This window comes from Schistocerca americana, chromosome 9, assembly GCF_021461395.2.
Source record: "Schistocerca americana isolate TAMUIC-IGC-003095 chromosome 9, iqSchAmer2.1, whole genome shotgun sequence".
Classification (NCBI taxonomy): Eukaryota; Metazoa; Arthropoda; class Insecta; order Orthoptera; family Acrididae; genus Schistocerca; species Schistocerca americana.
This window is the reverse complement of record NC_060127.1, coordinates 162,122,193-162,132,987: the sequence shown is the minus strand read 5'-3', so window position 1 is coordinate 162,132,987 and position 10,795 is coordinate 162,122,193.

The following is a 10,795-nucleotide window of genomic DNA, read 5'->3' as shown; positions in this document are numbered from 1 at the left end:
CGTACCATCACGTGTCCAACTTTCATAAAGGTCGGATTGTAACCTATCGCGATTGCGGTTTATCGTATCGCGACTTTGCTCCTCGCGTTGGTCGAGGTCCAGTGACTGTTAGCAGAATATGGAATCGGTGGGTTCAGGAGAGTAATACGGAACGCCGTGCTGGATCCCAACGGCCTCCATGTTCTGTTTACAGCATCATGATGGTCGCATCCGTGTTTGGTGACATAGCAGTGAACGCACATTGGAAGCGTGTATTCGTCATCGCCATACTGGTGTATCACCTGGCGTGATGGTATGGGGTGCCATTGGTTACACGTCTCGGTCACCTCTTGTTAGCATTGACGGCACTTTGAACAGTGGACGTTACATTTCAGATGTGTTACGACCCGTGGCTCTACCCTTCATTCGATCTCTGTAAAACCCTACATTTCAGTAGGATAATGCACGACCGCATGTTGCAGGTCCTGTACGTGCGTTTCTGGATACAGAAAATGTTCGACTGCTGCCCTGGCCAGCACATTCCCCAGATCTCTCACCAACTGAAAACGTCTGGTCAATGGTGGCCGAGCAACTGGCTCGTCACAATACGCCTGTCACTACTCTTAATGAACTGTGGTATCGTGTTGAAGCTGCATGGGCAGCTGTACCTGTACACGCCATACAAGCTCTCTTTGACTCAATGCCCAGGCGTATCAAGGCCGTTATTACGGCTAGATGTGGTTGTTCTGGCTACTGATTTCTCAGGATCTATGCACCCAAATTGCGTGAAAATTTAATCACATGTCAGTTCTAGTATAATATATCTGTGCAATGAATACTCGTTTATCATCTGCATTTCTTCTTGGTGTAGCAATTTTAATGGCCAGTAGTGTAGATCATAAAACGACAATTTAAATTTAATTTTGAACTTATCTCCGTAAAAGTACGTATTAGTTTCTAATGTATGACCTGTTCGCTTCAATTTTTAGATTGTAACACAAATTTTTATTCACATTTTCACATATTAAAAGTGAGTGAATGGATCAAGGCACTGGAACATCTTTGGACCAAGTGCATGAATCTATAAGGAGACTACATTGAACAATAAAAAAATTTTCAGTGGTGTAAGTACTTTTTTCTATTCAGTTCCGAGAACTTTTTAAACCACCCTCGTAACAGTGAGTACTCTGTTCCAGTACCACAGGGGGAAGAGGTATACTTGGAAAAGTTCAGGAAATGAGGAAGTACATTACATCATGGTCAGACAGAGATTTTGAAACGAGATATTTGATTGTAAGGCATACCCAAGAGCAAACATGGACTCAGATCACAATTTAGTAGGTCCGCAGCTCGTGGTCGTGCGGTAGCGTTCTCGCTTCCCATGCCCGAGTTCCCGGGTTCGATTCCCGGCGGGGTCAGGGATTTTCCCTGCCTCGTGATGTCCTTAGGTTAGTTAGGTTTAAGTAGTTCTAAGTTCTAGGGGACTGATGACCATAGATGTTAAGTCGCATAGTGCTCAGAGCCATTTGAACCACAATTTAGTAATAATGAAGATTAGGTTGAAATTTAAGAGACTAGTCAGGAAGAATCAATCCTCAAACAGGTGGGATACACAAGTGCTCAGGAATGAACAGATCCACTTGAAGTTCCCTGAAGCTATAGATATTGTGATAATGAATAGCTCAGTAGGGCAATCACAGAAGTTGGGGGAAAAAATGTGAGTACAAGGGAGGTAACTTCAAAAAGAACCATGGATAACAGAAGAAATAATTCAGTTGATTGACAGAAGGTGGAACTTCAAAAATCTTCAGGGAAACTGAGGAATAGAGAAATACAAGTCAGTTATGAAGAAAGTAAATAGGAAGTGCAATGAAGCTTAAGCAAAATCGAAAAATAAATTATTGTCAGAAGGACTCACTCAGCATACAGAAAAGTCAAAACAACCTTCAGTACAATTAAAAGCAGGAGTGGTAACATTAAGAATGCAGTAGGAATTCCACTTTTAAATGCAAAGGAGCAATTGGGTAGATGGAAAGAAGACATTGAAGACCTACATCAGTGGGAGGACTTGCGTGATGACATGATAGAAGAAGAAACTGGAGTCGATATAAGGGATCCAGTCTTAGAATTTACAAGACCTTTGGAAGACTTAAGATCAAATAAGGCAGTGGGGATAGATAACATTTCGATGTTACAGTTGATAATGGAAGCAAGACTGAAGAAAAATGAAGACATGTTCATACACCTTGTTGATCTAAAAAAAGTGTTCAACAATGTAAAATGGTGCAAGTTGTTCAAAATTCTAAGAAAAATATGGGTAAGCTATAGGAAAAGATGGGTAAGATACAATTTGCCCAAGAACCAAGAGGAAACAATAGGACTGGAAGAGCAGGAATGAAGTGCTCAGATTAAAAAGGGTGTAAGACAGGAATGTAGTCTTTTGTTCTTACCGTTCAGTCTATAGTCACAGAAGCAATGACAGAAATAAAAAAAAATATTCAAGAGTGGGATTAAAATTCAAGGTGACAGGATATCTATGATAAGATTCACTGATTATACTGCTGCCCTCAAGGAATGTGAAGAATAAGTACAAGGTATGCTGAATGGTAGAAACACTATAATGAGTACAGAATATGAATTGAGAGTCAATCAAATAAAGAGAAAAGTAATGGGGAGTAGTAAAAGTGAGAAAAGTGGAAAGCTTAACATCAGAATTGATCACAAAGTAGACACAATTAAGGAAGTCTGCTTCCTGGACAGCAAAATAATCAGTGGTGGATGGAGCAATGAGGACATAAAAAACAGAATAGCACTGGAAAAAAGGCATTCTTGGCTGAGAAACATATTTTTTAATTTGAGGAAGAAATTTATGACAATGTACATTTGAAGTACAGCACTGTATGGTAGTGAAACAATGATTGTAGGAAAACCATAACACAAGAGAATCAATAAATTTGAGATATGGTGCTATAGAAGCATGTTGAAAATTAGGTGGACTGATAAGGAATGAGGAGCTCTTCTGCAGAATCGGCAAGGAAAAAGACATACGGAAAACACTGACAAGAAGAAGTGACAGGATGATTTGAAGGCTGGTAAGACATCAGGGAATAACTTCCATGGTACTAAAGAAGGCTGTAAAGGGTAAAAACTATAGAGAAAGTCAGAAACTGGAATACATCAGCCAAATAATTGAAATAATTGAGGACATAGGTCGCGCAATTGGTATTCTGAGAAGAAAAGGCTGGTGCAGATTTTTTTTTTTTTTTTTTTTTTTTTTGCAACTGTGTCAGTACAGCCCCGAAGGCTTCCATAACCACCTAACAACTTCAGAAGAATGCATCACTAAGCCCGTAAAACAAAGGATCAAAGCAAGCAGTGAAAATGTGGAAGCAGAAAATGGCGAAGACCTGACCATCACTGGGCAAGGTGCTGGGACTAACGTGGTGTGACTCCAACAGATTTTGGCTGTGAGTAGTGAACCATCACAGTGGAATATTCCTGAAAGCTCTTGATGTTGTTATGGAGGGCTACCAGGATTAAATGTTACACGAAGCTGTCTGAGTGGGTGATTTTGTTCCATGGCAGTGTTCCAGTTGTGTATGGTACACAATCACACACACTGCTTCTTTGGGCTATCAAATTTTGACTCATGCCCTGTATTCTCCTGGCCTGGCACCCAGTGACTTCTTCCTTTTTCTTCAGATTAGGAATCCATTGCATGGCAAGCATTACAGAATCTCAACAAGGGAAATTTTGAAGTAAAGCATTTCATGAAATTCCAAAATGCAACTTTCACAAATGAATCACCTACACTTGGGAAAAGTGTGTGCAGAAGAGCAAACACCGTGACCAAAGCTTGTAACGTATCCCATTAAAGGAGCGTGAATGAAATGAAATGCTGGTAAATAATTCTCTACAGGCTTATTGCTCAGAAGTCGGATACATGGCAGTAAATATAATATAACGAGAAAATATACATCATTATAATTTCAATTTTCTTTGGAATTAGACCTCCTATATGCTCAAACCTGCTGGTATCATTTTTTTCCTTTCTAGTCAGGTGCAGAGTCATTATTAGGGAGCAGAAAAGCTTGGTCATGGCACACTGTGCTAATATGATGTATAATGCAACAGAATAATGTGCATTACACAAAGAAAAACTAAACTCAGACTTTGTGACAAGGAATTTAGATTGCAAGGTTCAGCTTATGAAGACTGCATGTAATGGTGCATGAATGGTATACAATCAACACATCAACCCCAATTGCTTCCCATTATTATTAATAAACTGAAAAATGTAAAGAGGCTTTACATATTATTAGTAAAGGATAGTGGCACATTTTTTCATAAATAAAATGTAGCTCAGGTTAATTACTTCTACAATAAATGACAAAATTACAGAAAGGAAGAAAATGGTGTGCTTACATTCTGCTAGTCATGAGACAAGAGACTGGCAAGAAGCAGCCTATAATCCTTACTTAGTTTTAAACAGATGATAATAAAAAATCTGTCACAGATGCATTCAATTCAGTGATATGAGTTGGATAGAACTTAAAAAAAAATTGTATCTCTTATCTTATTATATACTCTAATTTATTGCAAGTTTTATGACTGCACCTTTATAAGGAGGACCAGTAGTATGTTCTTCAGCTTGTCATAGAGAACAAGTTATTGAAATCTCACTATTAATAAGATTTTCCCATGGCACAAGTGAGTGTCAGTGTCTTCTGCTAGAAATTATTGAGAACTCTATTGTAATATAATAGTTGACTGAACACTGTGTGAATTAATTAATTCATTTATTTATTTCTGGTAAATGTGTCCCTCAAGTTAAAGTTTAAACAGTGTGGCAGACAGAATGCAGGCATGTGTTACTATGGAGTAGTATCACTTCACACAGTCTTCCCGGTCATTGTTCTTGGACTGTCTGCAACATGTCTCAGTTGGTGACAATAAATGTCAGCAGTGATAGTTACACCCTGGGGAAGCAATTTGTAATACACCACACTGACGCTGTTCCACAAGATACATAACATTATCTTTGTGAATGTGTGCAGGTCTTACTATGGGGAGTTGTTGCTTTGTTTTGGCTCAACCATTCCTTTCTTTTCCTTACATTTCTCATCACCAGCGATGATACAGGATATGAATTTCAGTGTCGTTCATAAGCCAATTGATGACGAGCTAGCAGAGGTGCATGTATGGCCACCTCCTGATTTTTGTGAGTTTGGCTTGGAGCATGCAACACCCATACATCCAGTTTTTAAACCTTCTCATTGCATTCAAGTGTCACATGATAGTGGAATGATAACAGTTCATCATATTTGCCAGTTCTCAAGTTCAGTGATGTGGATCATTGTGGATTAAGGCATTTAAATGATCTTCATCAAAGGTCTTCCTGAACATAGAGAAGCATTAATGTCGAAACAATCCTCCTTAAAACCCGAAACCATTTTCTTGCTATCCTCTGTCCAATGTCATCAACCTCATACATGGTACAAAAGGCTGCCTTCACTGCTGTTGCCCATTTATTGAACTCAAACAGATGAATATCTCAAAAATATTCCAATTTCTCCACTTGACACTCAATTCTCAAGCATCCACAGCTCATCTGAAAATTACAAAATTTAAACTCAAATAGCAACAGTGAACTACAAATAAAAAATGAAAGTCGGTAAATAAGTATGTAGCAGTACCAACATGCAAAACAAAAATGCTATGAAGTTGTGCACCAACCTAATTACTTTTATTCCTTTTGAACATTGACCATGCCATATAACAAACTGCATTTCTAGTACACAAAAGAATATTGAAGCCAATCATGTACCTGTGAAGATATTCTGTATGATTATATCTTTTTTCTCTGTTATTGATGTGGCATGGTTATAAATGCCTTTCTGATATATAAGAAGGCTGCAAGTTCCTGGTTCAAGAATCTATACTATTTACTGCAAGGTACTGTGTACAGGCAGACCAAATTGTGTTTCACAAAAGTGGTTTTTACTGAATCTGTGTTGATGCTTTGACAGAAGGTTTTTCTCCTCTAGGAACATCATAAAGACTGACAAGTGGATCTCATGGACTGTTCTGAAATCTTGTATTTTTTATGAGTCTTCTGACTGGTTTTTTGGTTTAGGCATGGTCCACCATGAATTCTTCTCCTGTGACAACCTTTCATCTCAGAGTAGCATTTGCAACCTATGTCCTCAATTATTTATTGGATGTATTCCAATCTCTGTCTTCCTCTACCATATTTACCCTCTACAGCCCCCTCTAGTGCCATGGAAGTTATTCCTTGATGTCTTAACACATGCTCTATCATCCTGCCCTTCTTCTTTTCAGTATTTTCCATATATTCTTTTCCTCACAAATTCTGGGGAGAACCTTCTCATTCCTTATCAGTCCACCTAATTCTCGACATTCTTCTGCAGCACTGTGTCTCTTACATTTTGATTCTCTTCTGCTCTGGTTTTCTGTGTTTCACTACACTCAATTCCGTCCTCCAAATGTGCCTTGTCAAAAATTTCTTTATAAAATTAAGGCCTATGTTTGATACTAGTAAGACTTCTCTCAGCCAGGAATACTCTTTTTGCCAGTGCTAGTCCACTTTTGATGTCCTCCTTGCTCCATCTATCAAGGGTTATTTTGTTCCCTAGGTAGCAGAATATTTTTACTTCATATAATTTCTCGCTGTTCTTATTTCTGCTACTCCTCATTGCTTTCTTTGTTCTTCAGTATATTCTTGATCTATATTGTGTATGTATTACACTGTTGATTCCATTCAATAGATCCTATAATGCTTCTTCACTTTCACTGAGAATATCAATATCTTCAGTGAATCTTATCATTGATACGTTTTCAGCTTAAATTTTAATCCCACTCCTGAACCCTTCTCTTAATTCTGTCATTGCTTCTTGAATGTATAGACTGAGTTGTTGGGGCAAAAGACTACAGCCCTGTTTTAGACCCTTTCTTATGTGAGCACTTTGTTCTTGTCCTCTCATCTCATTCTCATCTCCTCTTTGTTCTTCAACATATTGTATATTACCTATCTTTCCATACTGCTTATTCATACATATAGGATTTGTGGCTCAGTTCCCCGAAATCAGTTTCCTAAAGCAGTATGATGCAAATGTCAGAAAAATCCTGAAAAAATCTACTTTGAATATCAAAATACTTCCAATTGCTTTTATATATTGTGCATTCATGAAGTCACTGTGCACTGGGTTATGGACAACAAATGGATTATGTTGGAGGTTTGAAACAAAGATGGCAGAATAAACACTGGCAGAATTGTTTTTCCCTAGGTAAGCAATTATTTTTCATCATCATCATCATTTAAGACTGATTATGCCTTTCAGCATTCAGTCTGGAGCATAGCCCCCCTGATAAAATTCCTCCATGGCCCTATTCAGTGCTAACATTGGTGCCTCTTCTGATGTTAAACCTATTACTTCAAAATCATTCTTAACCGAATCCAGGTACCTTCACCTTGGTCTGCCCTGACTCCTCCTACCCTCTACTGCTGAACCCATGAGTCTCTTGGGTAGCCTTTCTTCTCTCATGCATGTAACATGACCCCACCATCTAAGCCTGTTCGCCCTGACTGCTACATCTATAGAGCTCATTCCCAGTTTTTCTTTGATTTCCTCATTGTGGACACCCTCCTGCCATTGTTCCCATCTACTAGTACCTGCAATCATCCTAGCTACTTTCATATCAGTAACCTCAACCTTGTTGATAAGGTAACCTGAATCCACCCAGCTTTCGCTCCCATACAACAAAGTTGGTCGAAAGATTGAACGGTGCACAGATAACTTAGTCTTGGTACTGACTTCCTTCTTGCAGAAGAGAGTAGATCGTAGCTGAGCGATCACTGCATTACCTTTGCTACACCTTACTTCCAGTTCTTTCACTATGTTGCCATTCTGTGAGAATATGCATCCTATGTACTTGAAACTGTCCACCTGTTCTAACTTTGTTCCTCCTATTTGGCACTCAATCCGTTTATATCTCTTCCCCACTGACATTACTTTCGTTTTGGAGATGCTAATCGTCATACCATAGTTCTTACATTTCTGATCTAGCTCTGAAATATTACTTTGCAAACTTTCAATCGAATCTGTGATCACAACTAAGTCATCTGCATATGCAAGACTGCTTATTTTGTGTTCACATATCTTAATCACACCCAGCCAGTCTATTGTTTTCAACATATGATCCATAAATAATATGAACAACAGTGGAGACAGGTTGTAGCCTTGTCATACCCCTGAAACTACTCTGAACCATGAACTCAATTTACCGTCAACTCTAACTGCTGTCTGACTATCCATGTAAAGGCCTTAAATTGCTTGCAAAAGTTTGCCTCCTATTCCATAATCTCGTAGAACAGACAATAACTTCCTCCTAGGAACCCGGTCATATGCCTTTTCTAGATCTATAAAGCATAGATACAATTCCCTGTTCCACTCATAACACTTCTCCATTATTTGCCGTAAGCTAAAGATCTGGTCCTGACAACCTCTAAGAGGCCTAAACCCACACTGATTTTCATCCAATTGGTCCTCAACTAATACTCGCACTTTCCTTTCAACAATACTTGAGAAGATTTTACCCACAATGCTGATTAAAGAGATACCTCTGTAGTTGTTACAATCTTTTCTGTTTCCATGTTTAAAGATTGGTGTGATTACTGCTTTCGTCCAGTCTGATGGAACCTGTCCCGACTCCCAGGCCATTTCAATTATCCTGTGTAGGCATTTAAGACCTGACATTCTACTGTATTTGATGATTTCTGACTTAATTTCATCCACCCTAGCTGCTTTATTGCACTGCAATCTATTGACCATTTTCTCCACTTCCTCAAATGTGATCCTATTTCCATCATTCCTATCCCATTCTACCTCGAAATCTGAAATATTACTGATTGTATTTTCACCTACATTGAGCAACTCTTCAAAATATTCCCACCATCTGCCCAAGGCATTCATAGGATTCACCAGCAGTTTTCCTGACCTGTCCAAAATACTTCTCATTTCCTTCTAACCTCCCTTTCGAAGACTGCTAATTACACTCCAGAATGGTTTTCCAGCAGCTTGACCCATAGTCTCCAACATGTTTCCAAAGTCTTCCCAAGATTTCTTCTTGGATGCTGCAATTAGGCTGCCTTGCCTGTGTCATTCCACCAAGCTGTTTGCTTCTTCCTACTTTTACACACTACTGTTCCAAGACATTCTTCAGCCACTTCTAGTACTGTGCAATTATTTTTAATTCATTTTATTGTTGCATAACATTTAACTCTTTCATTCAGTTTATTAAAGTTGTTAAATGTGACACTTAGTGTTTAGAGGTTCAATTGTTTTTAAATTATAGTGTTTACTGCTGAGAAATGTATTTTACAAATTGAAATTTGTTTGACAAGGCAATAAAGACACACGTTTAGTGCATAAGGCATTTGCTGAAAATTTACTGGAAACAGCAGTAGCTCATCATACTGCAGTTCATTAACTTACTGAGAAATTTTGAGAAACAGGGTCAGTGTTAGTTGGTGGATCAAATGGAAGATCACCTAAACCAAACAAACAGAAGTTGTAGGATATTTCTGACTCTGTGAAGCAAGCAAGTGAAATCATTGTACAAATACTGAATCATTACTTTTATGCAGAAATAACATCAACTTATTTCTAATACTGATCAAATACTGTGTGAGGTAGCACTGTGGTTAGCACACTGAACCTGCATTTGTGGGGACTGTGCTTCATATCTGCATCTGTTCATCCAAATTTAGTTTTTCCACGATTTCCCTAAATTGTGAAACAATTCACGCTTGTGCTCCAGTCTCTAATAACATCAGTGTTGACATGGCTTCAAACCATAATCTTCTTCCTTCTTTTTAACTGCTTGCATGAAAATATTCACATTAAATTAGAATTTGGTGAAAAAATATAAAATTTCAGATACAAAATAAAATACTTTTTCATTTCTCAAGATTGAACAGCGTTCTATGTCATTCACCAGCCACAGCTGGACAGACAGCGTCAAGATACAACATTATCAAAATACATGAATTCAACTCTACTGTGATAGTAATTTTATACTGCAAGACATATTTAAGTTATAAATTAGATTACAATAATATCACAACAATAAAATAGATACAAGTATATAGTGAAATTAAATATAACAGTTGCTGTTGGAATCATGGAACTGAGCTGCAGCTCAAGTAAACACTATGTAATTACTAGAGAAGAATTCTTCAATATTGTAGAAGGGTTGCTCTTTTAGATTACACAAAATAGTAGTTTTAAACTGCTCCCATGGTAAAGGCTGAATTTCATCAGGTAGAGCATTAAACAATTTTAGGGCCACCACTGGGAAGCTGTTTTGTGTCTTTGCTAATCAACACCTTGGCATGTCGATACTGTCTTTGTTGCAAGTGCTGTATTTGTGAACTTCATTTCTCTTTCTGTAGATATTACTGATGTATTTTTTGTTTTTGTTTTTGACAATACAGAATTTTGGATATCTTTATTGAATTTTAATGTATTTTCATATGCACAATAATTGAAAATAAGAGCATGTTATTGTTCTTAACTTTTATCATTCAATATTTCTTAGTTTACATTTCCACTTTTTACTGAATATAGAATTTGAATAAAATTGATAAAATATTTTTTGTAACTTGTGATATTAAAACCCATGATTATATGTTGTGTCACCACCAGACACTACACTTGCTAGGTGGTAGCCTTTAAATCGGTCCGTTAGTATACGTCGGACCCGCGTGTCGCCACTATCAGTGATTGCAGACCGA